The sequence below is a fragment of the Ornithorhynchus anatinus genome, chromosome 7, assembly GCF_004115215.2.
Source record: "Ornithorhynchus anatinus isolate Pmale09 chromosome 7, mOrnAna1.pri.v4, whole genome shotgun sequence".
Lineage (NCBI taxonomy): Eukaryota > Metazoa > Chordata > Mammalia > Monotremata > Ornithorhynchidae > Ornithorhynchus > Ornithorhynchus anatinus.
The window spans coordinates 13047966-13072222 of record NC_041734.1 but is presented as its reverse complement, the minus strand read 5'-3'; the positions used below and the strand labels follow the sequence as shown (position 1 = coordinate 13072222).

The 24257-nt window shown below is 42.5% G+C and overlaps 1 long non-coding RNA gene across 1 annotated transcript in view; it reads left to right on the top strand.

Annotated features, from left to right (window-relative positions):
* The window catches only part of LOC114813332, a 151251-nt gene that overhangs the window by 66558 nt on the left and 60436 nt on the right, over positions 1 to 24257 (top strand). Inside the window, exon 2 of the long non-coding RNA XR_003761052.2 lies at positions 22870 to 22992. This is a non-coding gene — a long non-coding RNA (uncharacterized LOC114813332). The remainder of the gene's footprint in view (positions 1 to 22869; positions 22993 to 24257) is intronic.

Here is a 24257-nt window from a genome sequence, read left to right as displayed (position 1 = left end):
CGCAGATCCTCCCAGGCTTCCTGAGAGAGAGGAAATAATGATCAAAGACCCTTTCGGTGGAATGGTGCAGTTTCAAAATGTGGATAATGCCTGCCTTGACAATAAGCTTCCAGTGGTCTGTGGTAGGTTTTATATTTGTGCTGTAAGGACAACATCACATTAAGTCAGGTACCTCAAAAAAGCCATAGATGTAGCTTACACTTGGGGTTTCCTGGGCAACCCCACAGTAGCTTTGAGGGAACAAAAAAAAAAATAGCAGCTGTAACTGTTGTTGTTGATTGGAGTTGCTAGCTGTGATTGCTGGTATCTGATTTTTTTCCCCTCCCTATTGAGCTTGCCTGTTTCCTCCACCTACTCCCTTTCTGTGCCCTGCACCTTTCCCTAACAGCTGCTCAGAAGATACAATAATAATAATGGTGATAGTATTTACATGCTTTTTATGTACAAAGCACTGGGCTTGATCACATTGGATATAGTTCTTGTCCCAAATGGGGCTCACAGTCTACATAGGAGGACAGATGTTGAATCTCCATTTTACACATGAGGAAACTGAGAAGCTGTGGGACCTGGGGGAAGTCACTTAACAGAAAAGCAGCAGAGCTGGGAATAAAACCTGGATTAGGTACAAGATTGCAGGGCACCAGCCTCGGACTTGAGTCCAATCCTCCACCACCTTAGTCCTCAGCCACTGGTAGGTAGAATTTCTGCCTGTGCACTAAGCTGTTTTAACCCTGCACGACATGAGCTGCATTTCTAAGGCTGAGCTTTCACAGTGCACAAAAAAAAACACCCCACTGACAATCGAGTGTTGGGGGGATTGGGAAGGCATGATCAGTTCACAAAGCAGATTGTGAGATTAGCCAGTTAATTTATGCAGCTGTGCTTGCCCCAAAAGTAAACATGGTAAATGATTATTATGATAAATGAACATTTTATTACATGTTGTTTTACCGCACTTTTAGCTTTATAGTTGGCCAGTGGTCCTGACCACACCCCTCTGGGACCTTCCCAGGTTTGCAGGTCAAGTATGAAATGTTCCCTATTAGCACCCAAAGTCAAGGGAAGCAGCACTGCCTAGTGGGTAGAGCACGGGCCTAGGAATCAAAAGAACCTGGGTCCTAATCCTGGCTCTGCTGTGTGGTGTTGGTCATGCCACTTAACTTCTCTGTGTCTGTTACCTCATAAGTAAAATGGGAATTAAGACCATAAATCCCAAATAGGACATTGTCTCCAGTCTAATTAGCTTGTATCTGATTTGCTGGTGCTTAGTAGAGTGCCTGGCACATACTGCTTAACAAATAACATCTTTTTAAAAAAGAGGAGAAATAGCTTGCTCCTGGAAGGCAGGGATTGGGTCCTTCTCTCCGTGTTGCTGTGCGGTCAAGAGCTGCAAAGAGGAGTGTGTGGCTGAGTGTTTTCATCTTCATCCTCATCACTGTGAACATCTTTCCATTTCTTCTGAGTTCCTGTCCCTGACCTCACCCAACTACTACTTGGCTCTGCTTGCCAAGTGTCTCCCTGACTGGGACTTTTCCATGGGTGTAGAGATGCCTGTTTTCTCTCCCTTCTTGGTTGCAATATCTGACTGGTAGTCATCCCCTCCATGTCCACCCCCAGTTTAGCATTTTATGTGGGTGGAGGATGTGTCTGTTGTTATATTGTACTCCCCCAAACCTTAGTAGCACTCTATGCACAGTAAGCGCTCAATAAATATGACTGCAGTCTTTCTAGACTTTAAGCTCACTGGGGGCAGAGAATGAGTCTACCAACTGTTAGATTGTACTCTCTCAAGCACATAGTACTCTACATACGGTAAATACTCAAATACGACTGGTTGATTCTATATCGGCAGTGAAAGTGAGAGTTGGGTTGCCTCTCCAGGAAGCCCCTGTTTTTCTACTGGGAGCATTTCCTGGGACACCTTATTGGATTGTGACTCATGGAACCTCTTGGCCCTCTTTGCTTTCCCCACTCTTCTTTTTTCTTGTATCATCTTCTCATCCTAAAGCAACAATGGATTGGGTGTTTTGTCTATGCCAGCATCATGCTGCTTGTGGCCACTGTGGATGTTTGTGTCATCTAACAGATGACACATGTACATGGTGGGAGGCCACAATGGCTTCTGGGAGCCATCAGCTTGTTCTAAATAAAGCACTTTCATTAAAGACCAAAAAAGAAAAAAAAAAAGCTGCAACTGCAGAAAATCTTCCCGAACACAAGATTACTGTATTAAGTTCCCCCCGAAACCAGGGGCTCTTATTACTAGAGGCTATTGCCTATATCTGGAACACTATCTTGTGGTCTATGAAAGGAAAAAAGCTATGGCAGAAAATTTGAGGATATATATTGCTTATAGGTAGAATGAGGCCAAATTTCTTTTTTGAAATGCTTTAAAGCACAGATTTTTTTTTCCAGTTTACAAAAAAAAAAAGCCCTTCCCTGACACCCTCAAAGAGACTGAGCAGTAATTGCTGGTATGACTATGACTAACAACTGCCTCTTTTGTGTGGGCTCCCATTTTAAACCACATGGCTTTCAGGTCTCAGAGAAGGTGTGGCTTATAAATACCCAAATTACAGCAGCCAGCCCGCGTGAAAGATTTTTTCCCCCTTGTAATAATAAGGTCAGGGCTGTTATTACGTTTGGCCCCGGGAGAGCATTGGAACTGTTTCTCAGAAGGAAAGTGCATCCAGCTACATCGCTCTTGCAAGAGTTCCATTCCCATGTACTTGCTGGAAACTTTCAGGAAACCACATTCCCTTTCACGTCCCCATTCAGCAATGCGATCTCTCCCAGCCAGAATACTTCCCAGACCACATCATCAGCCAGGCCTGGGGATGGAATGTGACAATGGAGGGGCAAATGCATTGGGGTTGATGATTTGTTTCTCTGTTGCATTTCAGAGCAAGAGAACACAGAGAGAGTTTTCCTCAGAGGATTTTGTCAAACCCTGAGCCTGTTGAGAAAAGTCTCTACTTTTCTGGGAGACTTGAAGAGAGGACTTCTGGGAAGAAGAGGACTTGAGTTAGGAAGGCTTTTGAGCTCTCTCACTGATTTGGCTGGGACAAGCCCTAGTCTTTTTTTTTTTTTTTAAGGGAAACAAAATTTCATGGAAATTGATGGTGGTAGCAGGCAGGAGTAGTAGTAATTCAGTACTCTTTGGGTAACATCTGGAACTAGGGGCCGAGGGAATTACAGGTGAATTTATAATACAAGGTTCTAGACCTCCAGGAGCTTACAGTTTAATAGGCAAATGAAAAATGCATCATAAAATGCATATATAAGAAGGCATGCGTTCATTAGGCTAAAGAAAATTAAGCTTTTATACCAGCCACTTTGAGAAAATCCTGGACAGTTTAAGACTTTCTGTGGCAGTGGAGAGCTTATTGTGCCTCCTGAATTTTGCTTATTATTTCAAGCACCGTTCTAAAAACTGGGGTAGATAATGTTAATCAGGTCAGATACAATCTCTGTCCCGCATGGGGCTCACAGTCTAAATTGGAGAGAGAACAGGAAAAATACTGCTCAATAAATCACAGACTGATAAAGGTATTAAAGTGAATACCTCTGAACTTATTTGATGCTGATTAAGTGTCATTGGTGAAATTGCTTGAGAAACTTAATGGATCTTTTGTGTAAGCCCCCTCTAGACTGTAAGCTCATTGTGGGCAGGAATTGTGTGTGTGATATGCTATTTTATGCTATTGATGCCTGTCTACTTGTTTTGTTTTGCTGTCTGTCTCCCCTTTCTGGACTGTGAGCCCATTGTTGGGTAGGGATTGTCTCTATCTGTTGCCGAATTGTAGTTTCCAAGAACTTAATACAGTGCTCTGCACACAGTAAACGCTCAGTAAATACGACTGAGTGAATGAATATTGCTATATTGTACTCTACCAAGCAAGTACAATACAGTGCTCTGCACGCAGTAAGTGCTCAATAAATTCAATTGACTGACTCGTAAGATCCACACTTAGCACATACAGAAGACTAGACACTATAACTTTGCAGTCTTTAAGTTGATACGTTTGATGCCCTACTGCACCATGCTTTAACAAATCATGACATAATAAGCTAGATAACTCAGCTAAGCATGTTCCTTTGTACTGAGCAAATTACATTCCTTTCACTTTTCTGAGAACCATCACAGCCACTGACAATTTCTTTTTATATTTATTTTACTTTGCCTCTATTTGCCTATTGGTGGCCTGGGCCTGGCTAATAATAATAATGAATAATGTTGGTATTTGTTAAGCGCTTACTATGTGCAGAGCACTGTTCTAAGCGCTGGGGTAGACATAGGGGAATCAGGTTGTCCCACGTGCGGCTCACAGTCTTAATCCCCATTTTACAGATGAGGTCACTGAGGCACAGAGAAGTTAAGTGACTTGCCCACAGTCACACAGCTGACAAGTGGCAGAGCTGGGATTCGAACTCATGAGCCCTGACTCCAAAGCCCGTGCTCTTTCCACTGTGCCACGCTGCTTCTCATTACCTAATAAGGTAATGTGTGAAGGAGAGACTGTATCAAATGGCTCAGACACTAGGTCCTGCAAGGTAGTTGGTGTTTTTCAGTTTGAAAGCACCATTTATGGATCCGGACAATGAATTTCCAATGGAGTTCCCCTTAATGCTGAAAAGTGGGAAGCTAACTATATAGTCTTTGCCTCTGTTTCCTCAAGGAATTGGGAAATAGAGCTTCTGAGTCTCCTAGGATCAACTGAGTTAATATAGGCTCCTATGGATGTTCCATTTAATTCTTTAAGATTTGGCAAATGTCTTGGTTGATGGTTTAAGAACCACAATCAGAAGGAAAAACTTAGCAAGGCAGAGTCCACTCTGGAGAGAAAACAATTCTTGCTCAATATGTGTAGTCTTGGTCATTATAAAAACACATCCAGCCCCTCCTATGGCCTCCTGTTTAAAGGCTTTAGAAACCATAATCTTACTGTGACCTGTGCTTTTAGTGAAGAGTAAAGTGACTTAATCTTGGGGCATTCCTGTCTTAATGGATCTAAATGGTCCACTGATGGTGAGGTCAATGGTCCATCCCTTTAATCCCTTTCTCCTGGGGGAAAAGACATGTATAATTGAGTGGCACATTAACTATAATAATAATAATGATTTTGGTATTTGTTAAGCACTTATGTGCCAGATACAGCCTAAGCACTGGAGTAGATACAGGAGAAGCAGGTTAGACACAATCCCTGTTCCAAAAGGGGCTCACAGTCTTGGCCTCCATTTTACAGATGAGGGAACTTAGGCATAGAGAAGTGAAGTGACTTGCCCAAGGTCACACAGCAGACAAGTGGTGGAGCTGGGATTAGAATCCATGACCTTCTGACTCCCAGGCCTGTGCTCTTTCTACTAGGCCATGCTGATGAGGGGAATGAGAGCTGTTCAAGAGCCTGGGTCCGGGGCTTTTTCTAATCAGTACCTATATCGTCCTACTGTGGGCAGGGCTGTGTACCAGGTGCTTAAGGTATGCACTAGAGAAGTGAGATGACCCTTGCCCTCTAGGGGCTTATATATAAATTGATGACTCCAGAATAGTTTAGTGTGATTAAAAACAAAGAACCCAAGTGAATAAATTACAAATGGATACAACCTGAATGCTGATAATAATAATAATGATGGCATTTAAGTGCTTACTAGGTGCCAAGCACTGTTCTAAGCACTGGTGGAAATACAAGATAATCAGGATGTTCCAGGTGGGGCTCACAGTCTTTATCGCCATTTTACAGGTGAGGTACCTGAGGCACAGAGGAGTGAAGTGACTTGCCCAAAGCCACACAGCTGACTAGTTGTAGAGCCAGGATTAGAACCCATGCTCTCTGACTCTGAAGCCTGTGCTCTTTCCACTAGGCCATGCTGATGTGGCTGCTGGGATGGCAGGACAGGAAAGATCAGAGTGGGGGTTAATTAGGCAAGGTATTGAAGGAGAGGAGGGATGAGGTTGAGCAAAGTGCTGATACAGGCTTGAGATAGTTGTAAGCATAGGGCCAAAAATGGTGAAATAAAGAGTGATGGAAAGTTTTTTGTGTTTTGTTTTTGTTTTGTTTTGTGTTTTGGTTTGTTTTGGATGTTGTGGGGGTTTGTTGCTAACATACTAACATCTGCTCACCTCTTTGGAAATTTTTTTTACTATTTGCGGCTATATTTTCATGGATACTTTGAGCCCCATGTGAGACAGGGATTGTGTCCAACCTGATTAAGTTGTATCTTTTCCAGCTCACAGTACAGTGCTTGACAAATAGTAAGCATTTAACAAATGCCATTGTAATAACAATAAGTATTGCTGAATTCATCAGTCACATTATATTAACAATAAATATTACTGAGTTCGTCAGTCACTTTGGATTCTTTTATAGGCTTTTTAGGGATTTGTATCCCTAGCTGTACTATGCAGTTGTAATAGCATTATCAGTTTACATTCACGATTTCATCATCATTAAATTGAAAGACTTTGCTTACATCCAGTTCTTTGAATATCTGGTAATGCTTCATTCCTATTCGTTTGCTCCCATATCCCTTTGTCGATCTTGTACTGCTAACCCACATCTCTGGATCACCTCCAAAGTCCGCTTCCTTCAGTCTTGTACAGGAGTCGGAGAGTCCTGCTGGTGGAAATCAAGAGAACAGACTAATCTTGTCCACTTTGAGTTTCTCCTTGCATGCTTTAACTCTGCCCTCTCCTCAGCCTGGCAGAATGCCTCCATTCTTCTTGACACCTGTGCCCTTGCTAGTTGTTGCAGACACTTCACTTCCTCCTCAAACCCTCCTGTCACCCCTGCCTCCCCCATCTTTTGCCCCTAATGACCTGGTCACCTACTTTATTGAGAAAATTGAACTACCAGGTGTGATCTCCATAAAATCTCCCCTGCTTCTTTCCAGTCCCTCCCTCCCTCCTTGCCCCTTCTTCAACTCTTCTATCCTTCCCAGCAGTATCTCAAGATAGATCTCTTGCCTTATCTCAAAATCTACCCCCTCCACCTGTGAATTCAACCCCGTCCCTTTGGACCTTAAAAAAGCACATGTCCCTTCTTCCTTCTCTGATCACCGTCTTCAACTGTTCATTTTCCAATGGCTTCTTCCCCTCTGCTTTTAAACATGCCCACGTCTCCCCTACCCTAAAAAAATTCCCTCCCTTAACCCTATGGCTCCTTCTAGTTATCACTCCATCTCCCTTCTTCCATTCTGCTCCAAACTCCTTGAGTGAGTTGTCTACACATACTGTCTCAATTTCCTCTCCAATTCTCTTTTAGACTCCCTCCAGTCTGGCTTCTGTCCCTTTCACTCCTCAGAAACTGCCCTTTCAAAGGTCACAAATGATCTTCTTGCCAAATCCAACAGCTTCTACTCAATCCTAATCTTCCTTGACCTCTCAGCTGCTTTCAACACTTCTGACCTTCCCCTTTTCCTGGAAACATTATCCAATGTCGGCTTCACTGCCACTGTCCTCTCCTGATCCTCGTCTTATCACTCTGGTCACTCATTCTCAGTCTCTTTCATGGCCTCCTCCTCTGCCTCCCATCCTCTAACTGTGGAAGTCCCACAAGGTTCAGTTCTGGGTTCCCTTCTATCTTCCATCTACAACCACTCCCTTGGGGAACTTATTAGCTCCCATGGCTTCAACTACATCTATGCAGCTGATTCCCAAATCTCCATCTCCATCCCTGCTCTCTCTCCCTATCTACAATCTCACATTTCCTCTTGCCTTAAAGATATCTCTACTTGGATATCCCACCGACACCTCAAACTTGACATGGTCCTAAACAGAACTCCTTATCTTCCCACCTAAACCCAGTCCTCCCCATGATTTTCCAATCACCGTAGACAGCCCCACTATCCATCCTGTCTCACAAGCCTATAACCTTGGCATTATCCTTGACTCATCTTTTTCATTCAACCCATATATTTAATCTTTGACAAAATCCTGTCCATTCAGCCTTCACTACATGCTAAAAATCTATCCTTTAATCTCTCTCCAAACTGCTATAACTTTTAATCCAAGCACTTATATCCCACCTTGATTATGGTATCAGCCTCCTTGCTGACCTTCCTGCCTCCAGTCTATCCCCACTCCAGTCCATACTTCACTCTGTTCCTCAGATGATTTTTCTATAAAAACATTCAGTGGTGTTTCCCCACTCAAGAACCTCTAGTGGTTGCCCATCCACCTCCACATCAAACAGAAACTTTAACATCATCTTTAAAATGCTCAATCACCTTTCTCTCTCCTACCTACCTCGCTACTGTCCTATTATGACCCAGCCCACGCACCTCACTCCTCTAATGCCAACCTACACACTGTACCTCAATCTCATTTATCTTGCTCCTGACCTCTCGCCTGCTTCCTGCCTCTGACCAGGAATGCCCTCCCTCTTCATATCCCACAGACAATTACTCTCTCGACTTTCAAAGCCTTATTGAAGGCACATCTCCTTCAGGAGGTCCTCCCTGACTAAGCCCTCATTTCCTCTTCTCCCACTCCCTTCTGTATCACCCTTATTTACTCCCTTTATCCCTTAATTCAAATGCTACCCAGATCCAAGCTGGTCCCTTAGCCTCTGTTTAACATGGAGGTGACCTGGAATGCAAATCCAGCTCTTGAGTTGAACTGTGTTGCATCACTCTCTTGATGAGATGCCACGGCTCCAACCAGCTAGAGCTGCACCTTAGAGACATCTCCAGTGACTGGATGGAATTAAGGACCAAAAAAAATTCCAGTCCCTTTTAACCTCTGTCTCCCTTCCTCCCCCAAACTGTAATCAGTCTTTGACTTCAGTATTACTGTATGAGCCCCTGGGTTCATTCCATGACATCTCCACCTGCTTCCAGTGCTTAGAACAGTGCTTGGCACATAGTAAGCGCATAACAAATACCATAATTATTACAGGCACATTTCCAGTATTGTACACCACCCTTTTGCTGATCACCTGATGAAATGTCACCTGACTTGTAAGCTTCTACTTTATCTTAGAAAAGTCCTAAAAGGCTCAGTTAACCTCTTCTCTTAGGTCAGAGAAATCCCTATATTGTTGGATCAAGGGTGGGGTTTCCAGGGGATGGATTTCTGGAAAGTGGGGATTTCCCATGAAGTATCACTGGGATAGGGGCAGCTTTTGGAACCCAGCAGAAGTTTAAGATGAAGACGCTGCCATTGTGCACCTCTATATGGGCCCAATCCCCAACCTTCTGTGGTGTCTCATCGTGGGGGTCAAAGAATAGTGGAGGGATTGGGAAGGTGAGTGCCTAATTGGCAGGACTAGCTCTGCAGGTCTGCCATTCCTAGTGGAAGTATTCATTCCTGATTCAACATTAAAGTTCTGTTCTTAAAACCACTCCCACGTTAACCCAAATCATGTTGGGTCAGACACTGTTTCATTAGTGAACAAGGAGCTGGGGGGAATGATGGTTCCAAAGCAATTGTAATCACACATGCTGAGGTTTAGCAACCACCGGACTTGTGCCTCTTTTGCTTGTCAGAGCTGTCAGCATTGTTTTTCTGTATCGGAAACACTGCGTTAGTTCACGGCTCAGTGGAAAGAGCAGGGGCTTGGGAGTCAGAGGTCATAAGTCCTAATTCCGGCTCTGTCACTTGTCAGCTGTGTGACTTTGGGTAACGTCTCTGTGCTTCAATTACCTCATCTGGAAAATGGGGATTAAGACTGTGAGCCCCTTGTGGGACAACCTGATTACCTTGTGTCCTCCCCAGTGCTTAGAACAGTGCTTGGCACATAGTAAATGCTTAACAAAAGCTATCATCATTATTATGATTATTAGCATTATTCAGGAAACTGATTTCTAGACTGAGCCCATTGTCGGGTAGGGACTGTATTTGTTGCCGAATTGTACTTTCCAAGTGCTTAGTTCCATGCTCTGCACACAGTAAGTGTTCAATAAATAGGATTGAATAAATGAATGAATTGTAGTGGTTTAAAATTGACCATTCCCAGTAGATACAGGATATAAGTGAATTTTAGGCACTTATGCTGCAATAGTTAATGAGCTGATTCAATATTTTAAAAACAGAAATATTATGCAATTCTGCTGGAAAGTATTTCCGCACAGTGCTGCAGCCCATTATGGCCTATTTGTGGCTACATTATGGCAGACTCCGTTGCCCTATTCTTCATCACATTATATTCAAATCACACCCTAAAAAAATCATATACTTGGCTTGTTCGCCTGTAGGTCCCAGTAGTCCATTTTTGCCGGGATGATGCTTTTTACGACTATTGTTACGGTCATCATTCCCTAAGAGCGCTGAACAATGTTGCTCTCTCTGGACTCTTTTCAGATGATGTCTAGGGAATTTTTGCATCTTGTACAAAAGATTGTCTGTAGTTTTCAAAAAGAAACCAGTGCAGCTGGTCAGTGCATCTCTCTGGGGTGTCAATCAATAATCTTTTTCACAATGTGTGTCTCTCTACTTCAATCTGATCTCGTCCTTTTGCTTTGCATTAAGCAGCCTGCAAGGGAACCAGAAGGCCTTTAAAGACCAAAGCTTGGCAAGGAAATGATTCCCAAATCCACATCGGTGGGCCAGATTCTCATCCTATGTAATTCCCGGAGAACGTGCAAATAGCAACCTCACGGATGAGGAGCTGGAACCATTTCTTGGCTAACCCAGTTCAGTCAGGCCAAAGCCTCTGCCTTCCTTCATGAAGAAAGAAAGAAGTTGGGGAAATGTCCCATTGGATCTGGGCCCTTGGAGACCTTAATTGGGTCCATAAATACTTGAAAAGCTCTAGCAAACAAATTCAATAGCTAAAGAGGTAAACCTGAAGTAAACAGTATCTTTTTTCCCTGTGTGGGTGGATAGCATTCAGTCACTCTACAACTAAAAAATGGTGTGTTGAGTAAACCACTACTTATATTACTGGTATCTGAAAATGACCAAGATGACACTGTTTAGAGCAGTTAAGATGGGTGCAACATCTGTCTTTACCTAGTGGTCTGTCACCCTTTGTTTCCTCACTTGTGCTCCCTGTTGTACACTGACTTTGATAAGATTCCCTGAACAGCAGAGTTTGCTTGGGGTAATCAGTAACTCAGCAGTCTGGACTTGGGGTAATGAGTCTGGTATGTATCAGCCAACTGAAGGGAGGCAGCACCTGAAGAATGTCTTTCAGAGGAAAACGTTTCCGCCGTCTTCAGAAGGGATGTCCTTTTGTTCTCTTTCCAGGAGGTCATGGCACTGGTCGGCCTCCTCTAGAGCAGAAGAAATTCCTCAGGAGATCCCTCGGATTGCATTTCTGTTCTGTATCAGCCCCCAAGTGGCAAGGCCAAACTATTTACAAGAAATCCCAGGGCTTCTGAGGGGTGACCTGGCTTCGGAGAGCTGGTCCCAGGTGAAAAATGAAATACCTCCCTGGCTTCCTCGTTGGGAAAAGGGCATTTGGCTACAGGGCTTGTCCCCTGATTTTTAAAGAGGATCAGCAAAGTCCTCTTATTAATTGGATATCCAATGGAATGTGTTAATTAGCCTGTGGTAATAAGGCAACATCAGTCTCTGCTGGCCAATAAAAGACACAGGCACCTTCAGAACAATTTGATAATTCAGGGACTCGAGCCATAACGGAAAAAGGCATATGCAGTAGAGTAAATGGTGCTTGTGAATTGTTTTTTTTGGATGTAAACATCAACAAATCACTGTCCTTGTAGCCTCAGATTATCTTCTTCTGAGATCATCCATGGGGAAACAGAGGTTTTTAGCCCTCTTTGGCAAAAGGAAATTGGGTGGTCTTTTTTTTTTTTTTTTTAACTGTTGTTCCCATTACGAGAGAGAAACTGGCCAGTTGATAGAACTGAAAGATTCTGTTAGCAGGAGGTGTTTTTCTTAATTAAGAGGTATGGAAACAAATTCCTCCCTCTACACCCCTTCCCCCACCCCATGAATATGCATTTTAATCAAAACTTTAATGAATATTTGTCAAAAATGCAAGCTTGTTTCTTTTTCCTTGTACTAGGATAGATCAGAGTTCAACATGTATGTAGGGTCTTGCCTTGACCCCATTTTGACTGCTGATCATAAAACCAAGATGCCACTGCCTCCCATGATGTTGACCCAAACTGGAACTTATCAGATGAGTAATAACAGTCTAACAAGTAAGGAGAAAGTTAAAAGAAGGAGGATGGGGAAAGAAGAAGATGAAGAAGAGGGCAGGGAGGAGAATGTAGAGGCATAAAAACAGGAAGTAATCAGAAAGATATTAGCCTCTCTAGAATCTCTTCTAAACTAAGGGATTCAGAATTCAGCTGAAAACTAAGCCCAGAGGTTTGAATCTCCTGAAATACCATTTTTTAAAAAATATAGTAGTATGTGCTTAAAGTGGGCTAGGCACTAAAAGCGCGGAGGTAGTACAGAGCTAATCAGGCTGGACAAAGTCTGTGTCTCACATGGGGCTCATAACATTAATCCCCGTTTTACAGATGAGGTACCTGAGGCACAGAGAAGCCAAGCGACTTGTCCAAGGTCACACAAAGACAAGTTGTGGTCAGAATTAGAGCCCAGATCCTTCTCACTCCCAGTTCCTGCACTTTATCCTCTAGACCATGCTGCTTCTCATTCTTCCTTAGATCTCCATGATAAACTTGATGTGTGGGGTGTCTGCGTTTAAGGCATGCCAATATAATAATTATGGTATTTAAGTGCTTACTATGGGCCAGGCACTGTACTAAGCACTGGAGTAGATACAATGTAATTGGGTTGGACACAGTCCCAATCCCACTTGAGGCTCACAGTTTGTCCCTATTTGAGATAAGGGACCTGAGGCCAGAAAAGTGAAGTGACTTGCCCAAAGTCGCACAGCAGACAAGTGGCAGAGCTGGAATCAGAACCCAGGTCCTTCTGACTCCCAGGCCTGTGCTGTATCCACTGGGCCACAGCTGCTTCTCTTTATATAGTGGAGTAGTGAGAGAGCCTCAGCCAATGTCCTCTCAAAGCTATTTCTTCGACATTAAATATTTTTATTTCATGGTCCTTGAAAAGTAAGTGAGTTTCCTTTTAATTTGTATGTCCCAAATTTAGAATAAATAGTCTGACCCAATGATGTAAACAGTATAAATTTGGAAAAGGTGCATAAGTCATTCATTCATTCGTATATATTAAGCACTTAGTATGTGCAGAACATTGTACTAAGTGCTTGGGAAAGAACAATACAAGAATAAACAGTAACATTCCCTGCCGTCAACAAATTCACAGTCTTGAGGGGAGGAGACAGACTTGAGTACAAATCAGTAAAATTACAGATATATTCATAAGTGCTGTGGGGCTGGGAGGGAGGGGGAAGGGCGAAGGGAGCAAGTTAGGGCAACACAAAAGGGAGTGGGAGATGAGGAAAAGTGGGGCTTAGCTTGAGAAGGCCTCTTGGAGGAGATGTGCCTTCAGTAAGGTTTTTCAGTCGGGGGAGAGTTATTGTCTGTTGGATTTAAGGAGGGAGGGCATTCCAGGTTAGAGTCAGGACGTGGGCCAGGGATCAGCAGTGAGACAGGTGGGATTGAGGTGCAATGGGAAAGTTAGCACAAGAGGAGTCGGCTGGGTTGTAGAAGAAAAGATATGAGGTGAGGTAATAATAATAATGTTGGTATTGGTTAAATGCTTACTATGTGCAGAGGACTGTTCGAAGCACTGGGGTAGATACAGGGTGATCAGGTTGTCCTACGTGAGGCTCACAGTCTCGATCCCCATTTTACAGATGAGGTAACTGAGGCCCAGAGAAGTGAAGTGACTTCCCCACAGTCACACAGCTGGCAAGTGGCAGAGCCAGGGTTCGAACCCATGACCTCTGACTCCAAGCCCGTGCTCTTTCCCCTGAGCCACGCTGCTTCTCTGAAGATAGGAAGGAGCATGGTGATGGAGTGCTTTAAAGCCAATGGTGAGGAGTTTTTGTTTAATGTGGAGGATAGGTAACCAGTGGAGACTTCTGAGGAGGGGGGTGACCTGTCCTGAGCGTTTCTGTAGAAAAATGATCTGGGCAGCGGCGTGGAGTGGGGAGAGACAGGAGGTTGGGAGTCCAAGAAGAGTTGCTAGATGTGGCTGTCGACAGACACCTCATTACTTGCTTTTTTGCTAAAGAAAATTTCAAGCATTTTTCAGACACCCAAAGGACTGTAATCTATTGATCCATGCCTGATGTTACCTTGGCTCTCTTGGTGTTGGCAAAGTGCTCAGATGAGCCATTTAAGTTCACCATGGAGAAGTTCAAAAAGAGATAATGATAGCTCTTGTTTATAAAGCACCTTTCTTCAAAGACTGGTAATGCGCTGGGCAAATGTTATTTCATGGCTCCCTCAACTTCACTGGGTTGTAGGTGGCAAGCATTATTAGTCCTGTTTTATAGATGGTCTGATGAGTCACAGAAAGGTTAAATGACTTGCCTGAGGTCACACAGCAAGTCAGAGGCAAAAGTACAGTCAAAACCCAGCCTTTTGTTTGCATGTAAATTGCATCAAATAGTAGGGATGGCTGTGTGAAGTGCTGCTGGAAATGTAAGCTCTTGAGATTCCTCACCCAAAATCTGATTCCTGTGCCTCCTGTCAACCAAACCCGTTGGGGCTATGGGACCAAGTGTAGAGAATTGGCAGAAAATCATCATATGAGTCTGTGTTCTCCAGCACCTGTGTGTTTGGCAGTTAACCCTAAACTGAAATGAGGGGCCAAAGCCTACTGTAGGTAGACATTTCCAGTTGGCTTGAGGGGTAAGCTTCGTTGTCCTTGCTTCATAACCACTGTGGATTTGGGCCGGCTCCAAGGGACATGACTAATCAGCTCATATATGTGAGAAGACCCATACTGTTTGAGGGAGCTTGGACCACTCTGGATCCCTAATGGGGCAATGTTTTCAGATCATTTCAGGCAATAAAACAGATTTACAGAACGGTTTCTATAATAGTTTCTAGGCATCAAGTGAGATCCTCTGTGTGTGAGGGTTTTCTTGGTTGTGTTTTTTATTGTTGTTTTGCTTTGAGGTGAAAATTTGCATTTATATGCAGTCCTTTGGATTGGCCTAACATGTAATTTATTTTAGTGTCTGTCTCCCCTGCTAGATTCTGTGACATGATCATGTCTACTAATTCCATAGTACTTTCCCAAGGCCTGAGTAATGTGTTTCTGGATATAGTAGGCACTCAGTAAATCCTGTTGATTGATACTGAGTACTAATTAATTGGGTGCAAAGCATTGTTCAGCACATTTAGGTACACTCTAAAGAAGTGAAACACAAGAACTTTGACCTCAAACTTGCAATCTAAGAGTAAACTTGAATGAATAAATATGGTATAATTAATATTAAAGGATGGGAATGCATATGTGAATAATAAATAGCTAAGTACAAGAAGATTGATGAGACTGAAAGGATGGCTTGATTGGAAGTGTGGGAGAGGTGTACATCCCCTTGATTCTATTTATCGTGATTATGCTGTCTTGTTTTTGTCCATCTGTCTCCCCCAGTTAGACTGTAAGCCCGTCAATGGGCAGGGATTGTCTTTATCTGTTGCAGAATTGTACATTCCAAGCGTTTAGTACAGTGCTCTGCACATAGTAGGCACTCAGTAAATACTATTGAATGAATGAATGAAATGTTTCTGGGAGGAGGTGACTCTAATGAGGACATTGATTGAGAGCACTGAAGCCAATGGTCAGAAGTTTGTATTTTGCATGCAAAGGAATGGGAAACTAGTGAACATTGTAGAGGAGAGGAGTAAGAGAAACAGTGTGGCCTAGTAGAATATGTGCCTGGGAGTGAGAGGACTGCGTTCTAATCCTAGCCCTGCCACTTGCTTGCTGTGTGACCTGCGGCAAGTCATTTAGCTTCTCTGTGCCTTAGTTACCTCATCTGTAATAAGGAAATTTACTTCTCCTCCCTCCAATTTAGACTGTGAACCCCATTTGGGACTGGGACTGTGTCCAACCCGATAAACATTTTATCTACCCTAGTGCTTAGAACAGTATAAGACACATAGTAAGCACTTAACAAATACCTGCCTGCCCCCCCGCCAAATGATGCCCTCTGTGATTTACTTTAAAAACTTGGTGATCGGGTAGCAGGAGATTCCTTCCAGATTCCTGGATGCTCTGGACAACCTTGAAACTCCCTAGGGTGACAGTAGGTGGGGACCCAGGATTAGGATCTAGAGAAATTCAAGTGTAATCCATCAGTCTGGTTGACAGACTGACATCAGGGTATCTGGGGAGGGCTGGAAGGCAAGACCAAGCATGTGAGTCTGTGAAACCGCTGCAATGGCCTCTTCCCACTGAGTTGGTTTTTCATGGAAAGCTTGTTTTTAGCTGCCTCCTCTGGTCCAGATCAGTGCTTCTGCCCCCTCTGCCTCATGCTGCCCCAGAAAAACTCTCCTGCCCTACAGGGATTCCCATCTAGGCTTGGCTTACTTGAGGCCATGAGAAGAGGCAATCTGGAGGTTGGAGCGGCCTGTGAATTGTGATCCTTCCTCGTAGGAACCAGAACTGGCAAATCCTGCTCCTAGGTGGGAATCCTTATCCAGTGTGGTGGGGGAGGGCAGTGTCGGTGGATATCCGAGGGCATACCACTCTAGGGCATATGTGATGTCATGACTTGTGCTGACTCTTTTTGTGCTAGTGGTAGAGACTGGAGAAGAAAACAAATGCCTGGGTGAGATTTTTCCTACTGATGAAACATCTGAATTGTAGAAAGCTGTGCCTGGAAACTTTGCCTCTGTTATTCTAGAACAGTATGTGGTCCTTCCTTAGTTGGATTCAACCTTAGAAGCCATTTGAACCTGGCCAGTATGGTTTCACGCTTCTCTTTTAAATAAAGATGATGCAATTTTTTCTGAAACTGGTGTGGGGTGTTTTTTTTTTTCAATCTCATAAAAAGATCTTAATAAATGAGTCAAATAGCTTCAAGACATTATCTGGCATGAGGAGAGGGTTCATTCTGACCAGAGAGTTTAGTTTAGTGGCAGCACTTCTCTTAATGATATTGGCCCAATCCCTGGGGAATGACTAGTCATTCCTGCAGCTTTCTTCAGCCCTCGTTTTTGTTATTAAGCACTGGTTTGACATGGAGGAAGGAGGAGATGAAGTGATCATAAATGGATTCTAATTTCCCAGTCTCCTTCTATCAGCCAAGTTTTCAGTAATTGCATTTTCACTCACTATTATCTTTGTGGGGGGAAAAAAGGAATCAAAATTGGGTAGTCACCAATGTAGTAAAATTTCTCTAATTCAAACATATCTAATATGAGATCTGTGATAATTTGAACCAAGAAATTCCCCATCTCATCCTTTTTATTCACTTTTCAACTTCCAAAGGAAAACTTTTGCCCAGCATTTAGCATAGTGCTTTACATACAGTAAGTAGTAAGTGGGAAGAGCCCATTGCCTAATGGAAAAAGCATGGGCCTGGGAGTCAGAGGGCCTGGGTTCTAATCCCACCTCTGCCATTTGCTTGCTATGTGACTTTGGGAAAGTCACTTATCTTCTCTGTTTTAGTTTCCTCACCCTCCAATTTACAGAGTCTGAACTCCACATGGGACAGGGACTGTGACCAACCTGTTTATCTTGTTCCTTGCCCAGTCCTTAGTATAGTGCCTGGCACCTTGTAACTAATTGATAGCTACCAGTAAAAAAAAAAAAAGGGGGGGGGGAGGAATTACTACTCCTACTATGACATTTAGAATGAAATTGGCTTAAACTAGATTCTTTCAATGGAGTTGGTCAGAATCTTGAAGATGCATCTAAATAGAAAAAATACTTCTGTCAAAAATCTCATCTCTTCAGAATGGGAAGATGCTTTCCTTAAATTATTTGGAATTTCAATACATGCTAAGCAATCCATATTGGTTTCTATATTCTCACTAATATCCATACCCATAGACCTGTACATAGTTTTCCGTTATTCCTGTCATTTTTAAGTTTGCTTTTTTGTTTTTCCCCCATAAAGTTGAAGCAGAGAGGCTTAGTGGAAATAACCTGGGCTTGGGAGATAGAGGTGGTGGGTTCTAATCCCAGCTTCACCACTTGTCAGCTGTGTGATTTTGGGCAAATCATTTAACTTCTAAGTGCCTCAGTTACCTCTACTGTAAAGTGGGGCTTAGGACTGTGAGCCCCATGTGGGACAACCTGATAACCTTATATCTACCCCAGTGCTTAGAATAATGCTTGGTACATAGTAAGTGCTTAACAAATACTATCATCATAATAATTTATTATTATTGTACATTCTGATGAGCTTGTATTACTAAAAGGTAATCCTAAATTCAGTTTGTAGCTTGTATGTAACTTCCTTATTGCTTCAGATAATTTTTGCATGCATATTCAAGGCTTATGGTGCTTTCCTCTGGCAAGTTATACAAAATTTCGAAGTGTTCAATATGTTTTTAATTCCCAAATTGCTACTCTCTTACCATTAAAAAATGCATAATTCCCTTATTTTTTGAATTGTGTTGGTATATTTCAAAAATCCGTAGTTGGAATATTATTCCCAGCACATGTTCCAAGCATTATCTATAAATATTAGAATGGTTTGAAGTATTCTGGTGTAGTATCGAGTATTTAGCAACAGTGACTTCAATTCCTTTTAGCATTAGCTTTCTACTCCAATCTGGTCTGTTTCCATTTGTATATTTCCCATTATTATGGCTGTCATTACAAATCCACAGTTTTCTTTATTTTGTCCTCTGAAAGTTGCTCAAGTGTATTGCTGTCACTTTTAATTGTGCATGCTGCTTTTTTCAATCCAGTCTCGCTATTGCAAAATGGTTCCATTTGTAACAGCTGTCCCAGAGTCTTCCAAGTGCAGGGCATTTTTAGGTCTGTCTCCTGCCCCATTTTTATGCAAAAAACACCATTATCAGCATGGTGTTTTTTGCATTTGATCTACCTCAACCCAATTCTTGTGATCCTTTGCTTCATAACTTTCTTTTGCTATTGGCCATCGATTGAAAGAAAAATGAATTAATGTAGTCAGCTATAAAATATAATGGACTCTGTCCAAATCTTCCTCAACCTTTTGACACCATGGACCATTCCCTTCTCCTGGATACACTATCTAACCTTGGTTTTACTCAGTCGTATCCTAGCTTTCTTCATCCTCTATGACCGATAGTTCTCTGACATCTTTAATAGCCTTTTATTAACCTCCTATCCCTTAACTAAGGTTAAGCTTCAAGGCCCTTTTCTGGGTCCCCTTCTATTCTCCACTTACCCTCACTTCCTTGGAGAGCTGTCCTCTCCATAGCACTGAGTGATGACTCCCAAATCTACTTTATCAGCCCTGACTTCTCTATAACTTTGCATTTCTCCTGCTTCCCGGACACCCTTACATAATGTCCCACTGGTATCATAAACTCATTGTGCCCAAAACTGAACTTCTCATCGTCCCTCTGAAATTCTCTCCTCCACCTAATTTACCCATCACAGTTAATACCTTCATCATACTCTGTCTTTCAAGCTTGTAAACTTAGCACTATCTCTCTACTCGTCCCCCTCTTTCAGTGCTCATAGTCAGTTTCTTGCCAAATCTTCTTGGTCCTTCCTCCATAACATTTCCAGAGTCCACCCTTTACTCTCCATTCATCTGGCTACCACGCTGGCCCAAGTACTTGCCTTATCCCGCTATCTTGACTAGCCCCCTCACTGAACCCCTGGCCTCCAGTCCCTCCCATTCATACTTGATTCTGAACCTGAATAATTCTTTTAAAATGCCATTCTGCACATGTCTTTCTCTCAGAAACCTCTAATGGTTGTCTATTCCTCTCTGTATCAAGTAGACACTCCTGACCTTCTGACTTAAGGCAGTCAAATCCGCCCTCTCTATCCTACTTAACCACTGTCTTCTCACTGTAGCCACATCTTGCCTGCTTTGTTCCTCTCAAGCCAACTTGTTCACTGTTTCGTTTTTATCTCTTTTTTGCCTATCTACTCTTAGCACTTATGTATATATCATATATACTCTATTACTTCCAGCTTTTGCTTTGTGGGGGTTTTTTTGTTTTTTTTTTTTTTAGTGTCTGGTTCTACACCTAGACTATAAACTCCTTGAAGGCAGGTATAGTATATCATGTCTACTAATTCTGTTGTAGTCTCCTAAGTACTTATTCATTCATTCAGTCTCATTTAATGAGCGCTTACTGTGTGCAGAGCACTGTACTAAGCGATTGCAAAGTACACTTCGGCAACAGATAGACAATCCCTACCCAACCATGGGCTCACAGTCTAGAAGGGGTAGAGAGACAACAAAACAAGTAGACAGGCTTTTACAGAGCTTTGCATACAAGTGCTCAATTTTAATGGATTCACTGATCAGAAATTTTAATGATTTTGTTCAAATACACGTCATTCACTCCAGTGTGTCCTTCTGAATGGCCACATTTCTTATTCCAGTCATTGCTTAATCTCAAAGGATTCTGCTAGATTTCCCAAGTTGCATCTCTGACTTGAATTCTTCAGTACAGTTAGGTAGAAAACGTTTCTTCTAATGCCTGTAATTTTGTGTGAAATTTCAAGTCTTCCATCTTCTTGTATTTAGTTAACAATTGTCCTTAAATCTCTGAATGACTAAATATTAATAACTCTGTTTAAGAGCTTTAATCTATTAGGAATATTGTAAGCTTCTAAGGACCACTTCATATAATTACTCTTGGGAACAAGTCAAACTCTTGAGTAATGATTTCAGGTCATGAGCAGCATGCATTGTCAGTTTTTAAATTTCTTGTTGCTGCCAATGGCTTAGCACTGTACTTCTGAAAAAACGTTCTGTCAGTATCATGTGCACCTGGTAGGTCAGTGATGGCCTCTCAGATGGTTCTAGATTTTTCTCAAAGCCACCTGAGATTGAGCAGACGTTCTCTCCATTTCTAAATTTAATTCTACACTGGGTGGAGTTTGCTGGTGGTCAGATGTATTGTGAGAGAAAAGAAATAAAGGATGTGACCCTAGCCTCAAGGAGTTTACAGTATAATCAAGGAGACGGGAAAGCACAAATACATAAACATAAAAAGAAACTTGAAACACAGGTGTCAGAAACATATAAACAGTATACAGAGATAGACATAAGTGCTAAGAGCATTAGGAACTTAAAGGCATGTCTACATCATGCTCTGTGTTTTTGTTCTTGTGGGACCATATTGTAAAACTGACTGCTTCAGGGCACCTGGGCCATGGGAATGAACTTTATTTGGGCTTGTTAACTGCCCTTACAGAATCAAGAGATGGGCCTGGCCTCCAGGTTTTCCGCTCCAATTTGTCACCCAATATATTCTTCAGTTTCCTTTCTGTTCAGTCATTCAGTAGAGTAAATAAATCCTGTCAAAGATGAGGAGATTTGCAGAGTTGTGCAGAGATGGGACTGCAACCCTTCCTTGTCTCTAAACCAAAGGGGATAGATGGTCTAATAAGAGGAGCCTGATAAATTCCACTGCAATAAACATAGCTACGTGAGTCTGGCACTTGAACTGCTATTATTTTTAACTGCTTTTGTGTTAAATTACAAAGAGAAATACTAAGTAAAGAACAGGATGTTTTGAATGTTGAACCCTATTGCATTACCTAATTCTGTAGCCATGGATTTCATAAGCTTTATCTGCAGGTGTCAGGAACATTGCATATAACGTGTTATTCCATTTTGGGCTTCAGCGAATGAAAGCAAAATCGAAAACTTCATAACTGATTTTTGAAAGGAAGCCAGAGGTAAACCTGTATTTCTTAGGCTGTGTGAGCCTGGGTCCGTTAAATGAAACAGTGACTACCCTTGACATTGGGAATGCCTTTCTAGATGAGTGTGAATTTCTAAAAAGCACAGATGAATGATATAATATGAGGAAACCATGGTACCTTTTAGGGAGGGGGGAAAATTGGTGACGGTGCCAGGAGGTGGAGAATGAAATGTATCACATTTTCAGAAACTAGAAATAGATTGCAGCTGTAGCCTTTCAAACTCATTCCTGTGTTTAACACATACATTGTTGAATAATTACCATTTCCTTTTTAACAGAAAAAGGTGTCTAGTAAAGAGCCCTTTCAGAGGGCCTGCAGGTAGCTCCAGGTCTTGCATTAGAAATGGCTGTAATTTAATTCCAAAGACTCGGAGCAGCATTTGCAGAGTCCCTGAATAATCAGAGCATCCCTTTAGTCAAATCCTAACAGGTGATGTGCCAGGCCCTAAGAGATGTTAAGAACACTAGGAGGTACTTTTCTTCCTTCTGCATAGAGCCATTCAGTGAATTATTCTTCTGGTTCTTACTAAATTATATCACTGTGAGCTGGAAGCATGGATTGACATGCTCACTAAGCTCTTCCACCTTTATCTCCACCAAACTGTAGATCACTTAGGGAAAAGTGAACACTTGATTCTTCTAGAGTTGGCAGGACTGAGAATCCTTCTCCAATCAAGTACCTGGTTGTAAATCCAAATGATCTGAAAATCAGTTAAAACTCATACCACGAGTGGGGTCAGTCAGGGAAAATTCCATGGCAGAGGGAGACCTTAGTCTTTACATACACCAATTTGCTCATCAGACAGGATGGGAAGAACCATTTGCAATAGGAACAAATGAATCAAATAAGAACTTGACACCACCAAACTGACCAAGAAAACAGAATTTTGCGGCGGTATTGGCAAGTCTTTGTAAAAAAAAAAAAATCACCATATCTCACTCCTCCTGCTTGTATCCCCAGGTTTGTGGTCAGCAAGCAACATGAAGAAGATAAGATATAGTAGAAATAGTACAAATATGTTAAATTGAAATAGCTGAATAGATCATTGAATGCACAAATGAACATATACATAAAAATCTACATTTGTAAGTATGTAAGTGGGCTGAGCATTTCTGTTATTGAAATTCACAAATTGAATATTATTCTTGAAATGTGCTCTTTTGCAACAGAGAAGGACTCGGGACTTGAAGGCTCGTCATAGAGGTTGGTGCCCACCCCTTTTACCCTGCCCAGTTTCCAGTTCTGTAGCTGCCCATGACAAAGTGGAGGAGGATCATGCTGCTACCTACAAGGTGAGCTTGGGAAAAGGAGAGGAATGGTGGAATCAGTTGTCTTTACTGAGCACCTACTGTGTGCAGGGCACTGTAGTAAGCCCTTGGGACAGTACAGTTTAATATTCATGATCCCTGCCCTTCAGGACATCACAATGCAGTAGGAGAGACAGACATGAAAAGAAATTACAGATAGGAGAAGCAACAGATTATAAGGCTATGTACATAAGTGTTGTAGGGGTGGGATGAGTATCAAAACAGACTCCAGTGCAGCCTAGCCTAGTGGAGAGAGCACAAGCTTGGGAATCAGTAGACCTGGGTTCTAATCCTGACTCTGCCAGCTGTCTCCTCTGTGACTATTGGCAAATCACTTACCTTCACTGTGCTTCAGTTTCCTCATCTGTTAAATGGAGATTCAGTGCCTATTCTCCCTTGTACTTAGAGGTGAGCTCCATGTAGGACAGGGACCATGTCCAACCTGATTAACTTGTATCCACCCCAGCACTTAGAACAGTGCTTGGCACATAGTAAGCACTTAACAAATATAATAATAATAAGAATAACTGCAGTGGAGCAAAAGTATCGGCAGATGACTTGTATGGGTGGCCCTGCTTTGCTGCCCAGGTTGTTTATGAATACCCACTCAAGATGTTCGTTCACCTGATAAGTCTGCTTCAGGTCCTGCTCCGGACTAGAGCAAGGAGGGTGGGTGGACCCTCTTAACTCAAATTATATTTCTCATATCCTCCCTTTGAAAGCCCACTGTGGGGAAGGTTTTTGAGGAAGGGGAGGGCTTTAAAGATGCCCTTCAGAAGACAGAACCATTGGTTTGGAGTGAGTCAGGGAGAATCCTGGAGTGTTGAAGGATATAACCTTGGCATTATCCTCGACTCATCTCTCATTCAACCTACATATTCAATCTGTCACCAAATCCTGCTAGTTCTGCCTTCACAACATCTCTAGAATCTACCCTTTCCTCTCCATCCAAACTGCTCTTATGCTGATCCAAGCACTTAACAGATCCTGCCTTGACTAATGCAGCTGCCTCTCTGCTGACCTCTCTGCCTCCTATCTCTCCCCACTTCAGTCCCTACTTCACTCTATTGCCTGGTTAATTTTTCCACAAAACTCTGTAGTCCATGTCTCTCCTCAAGAACCTCCATTGATTGTCCATCCACATGTGCGTCAAACAGAAACTCCTTGCCATCAGCTTTAAAACACTCAGCCTGCCTGAGTATCAAGGGGTTGGTGGTGAGATAAATGAGATTGAGGTATAGTGAGTAGGT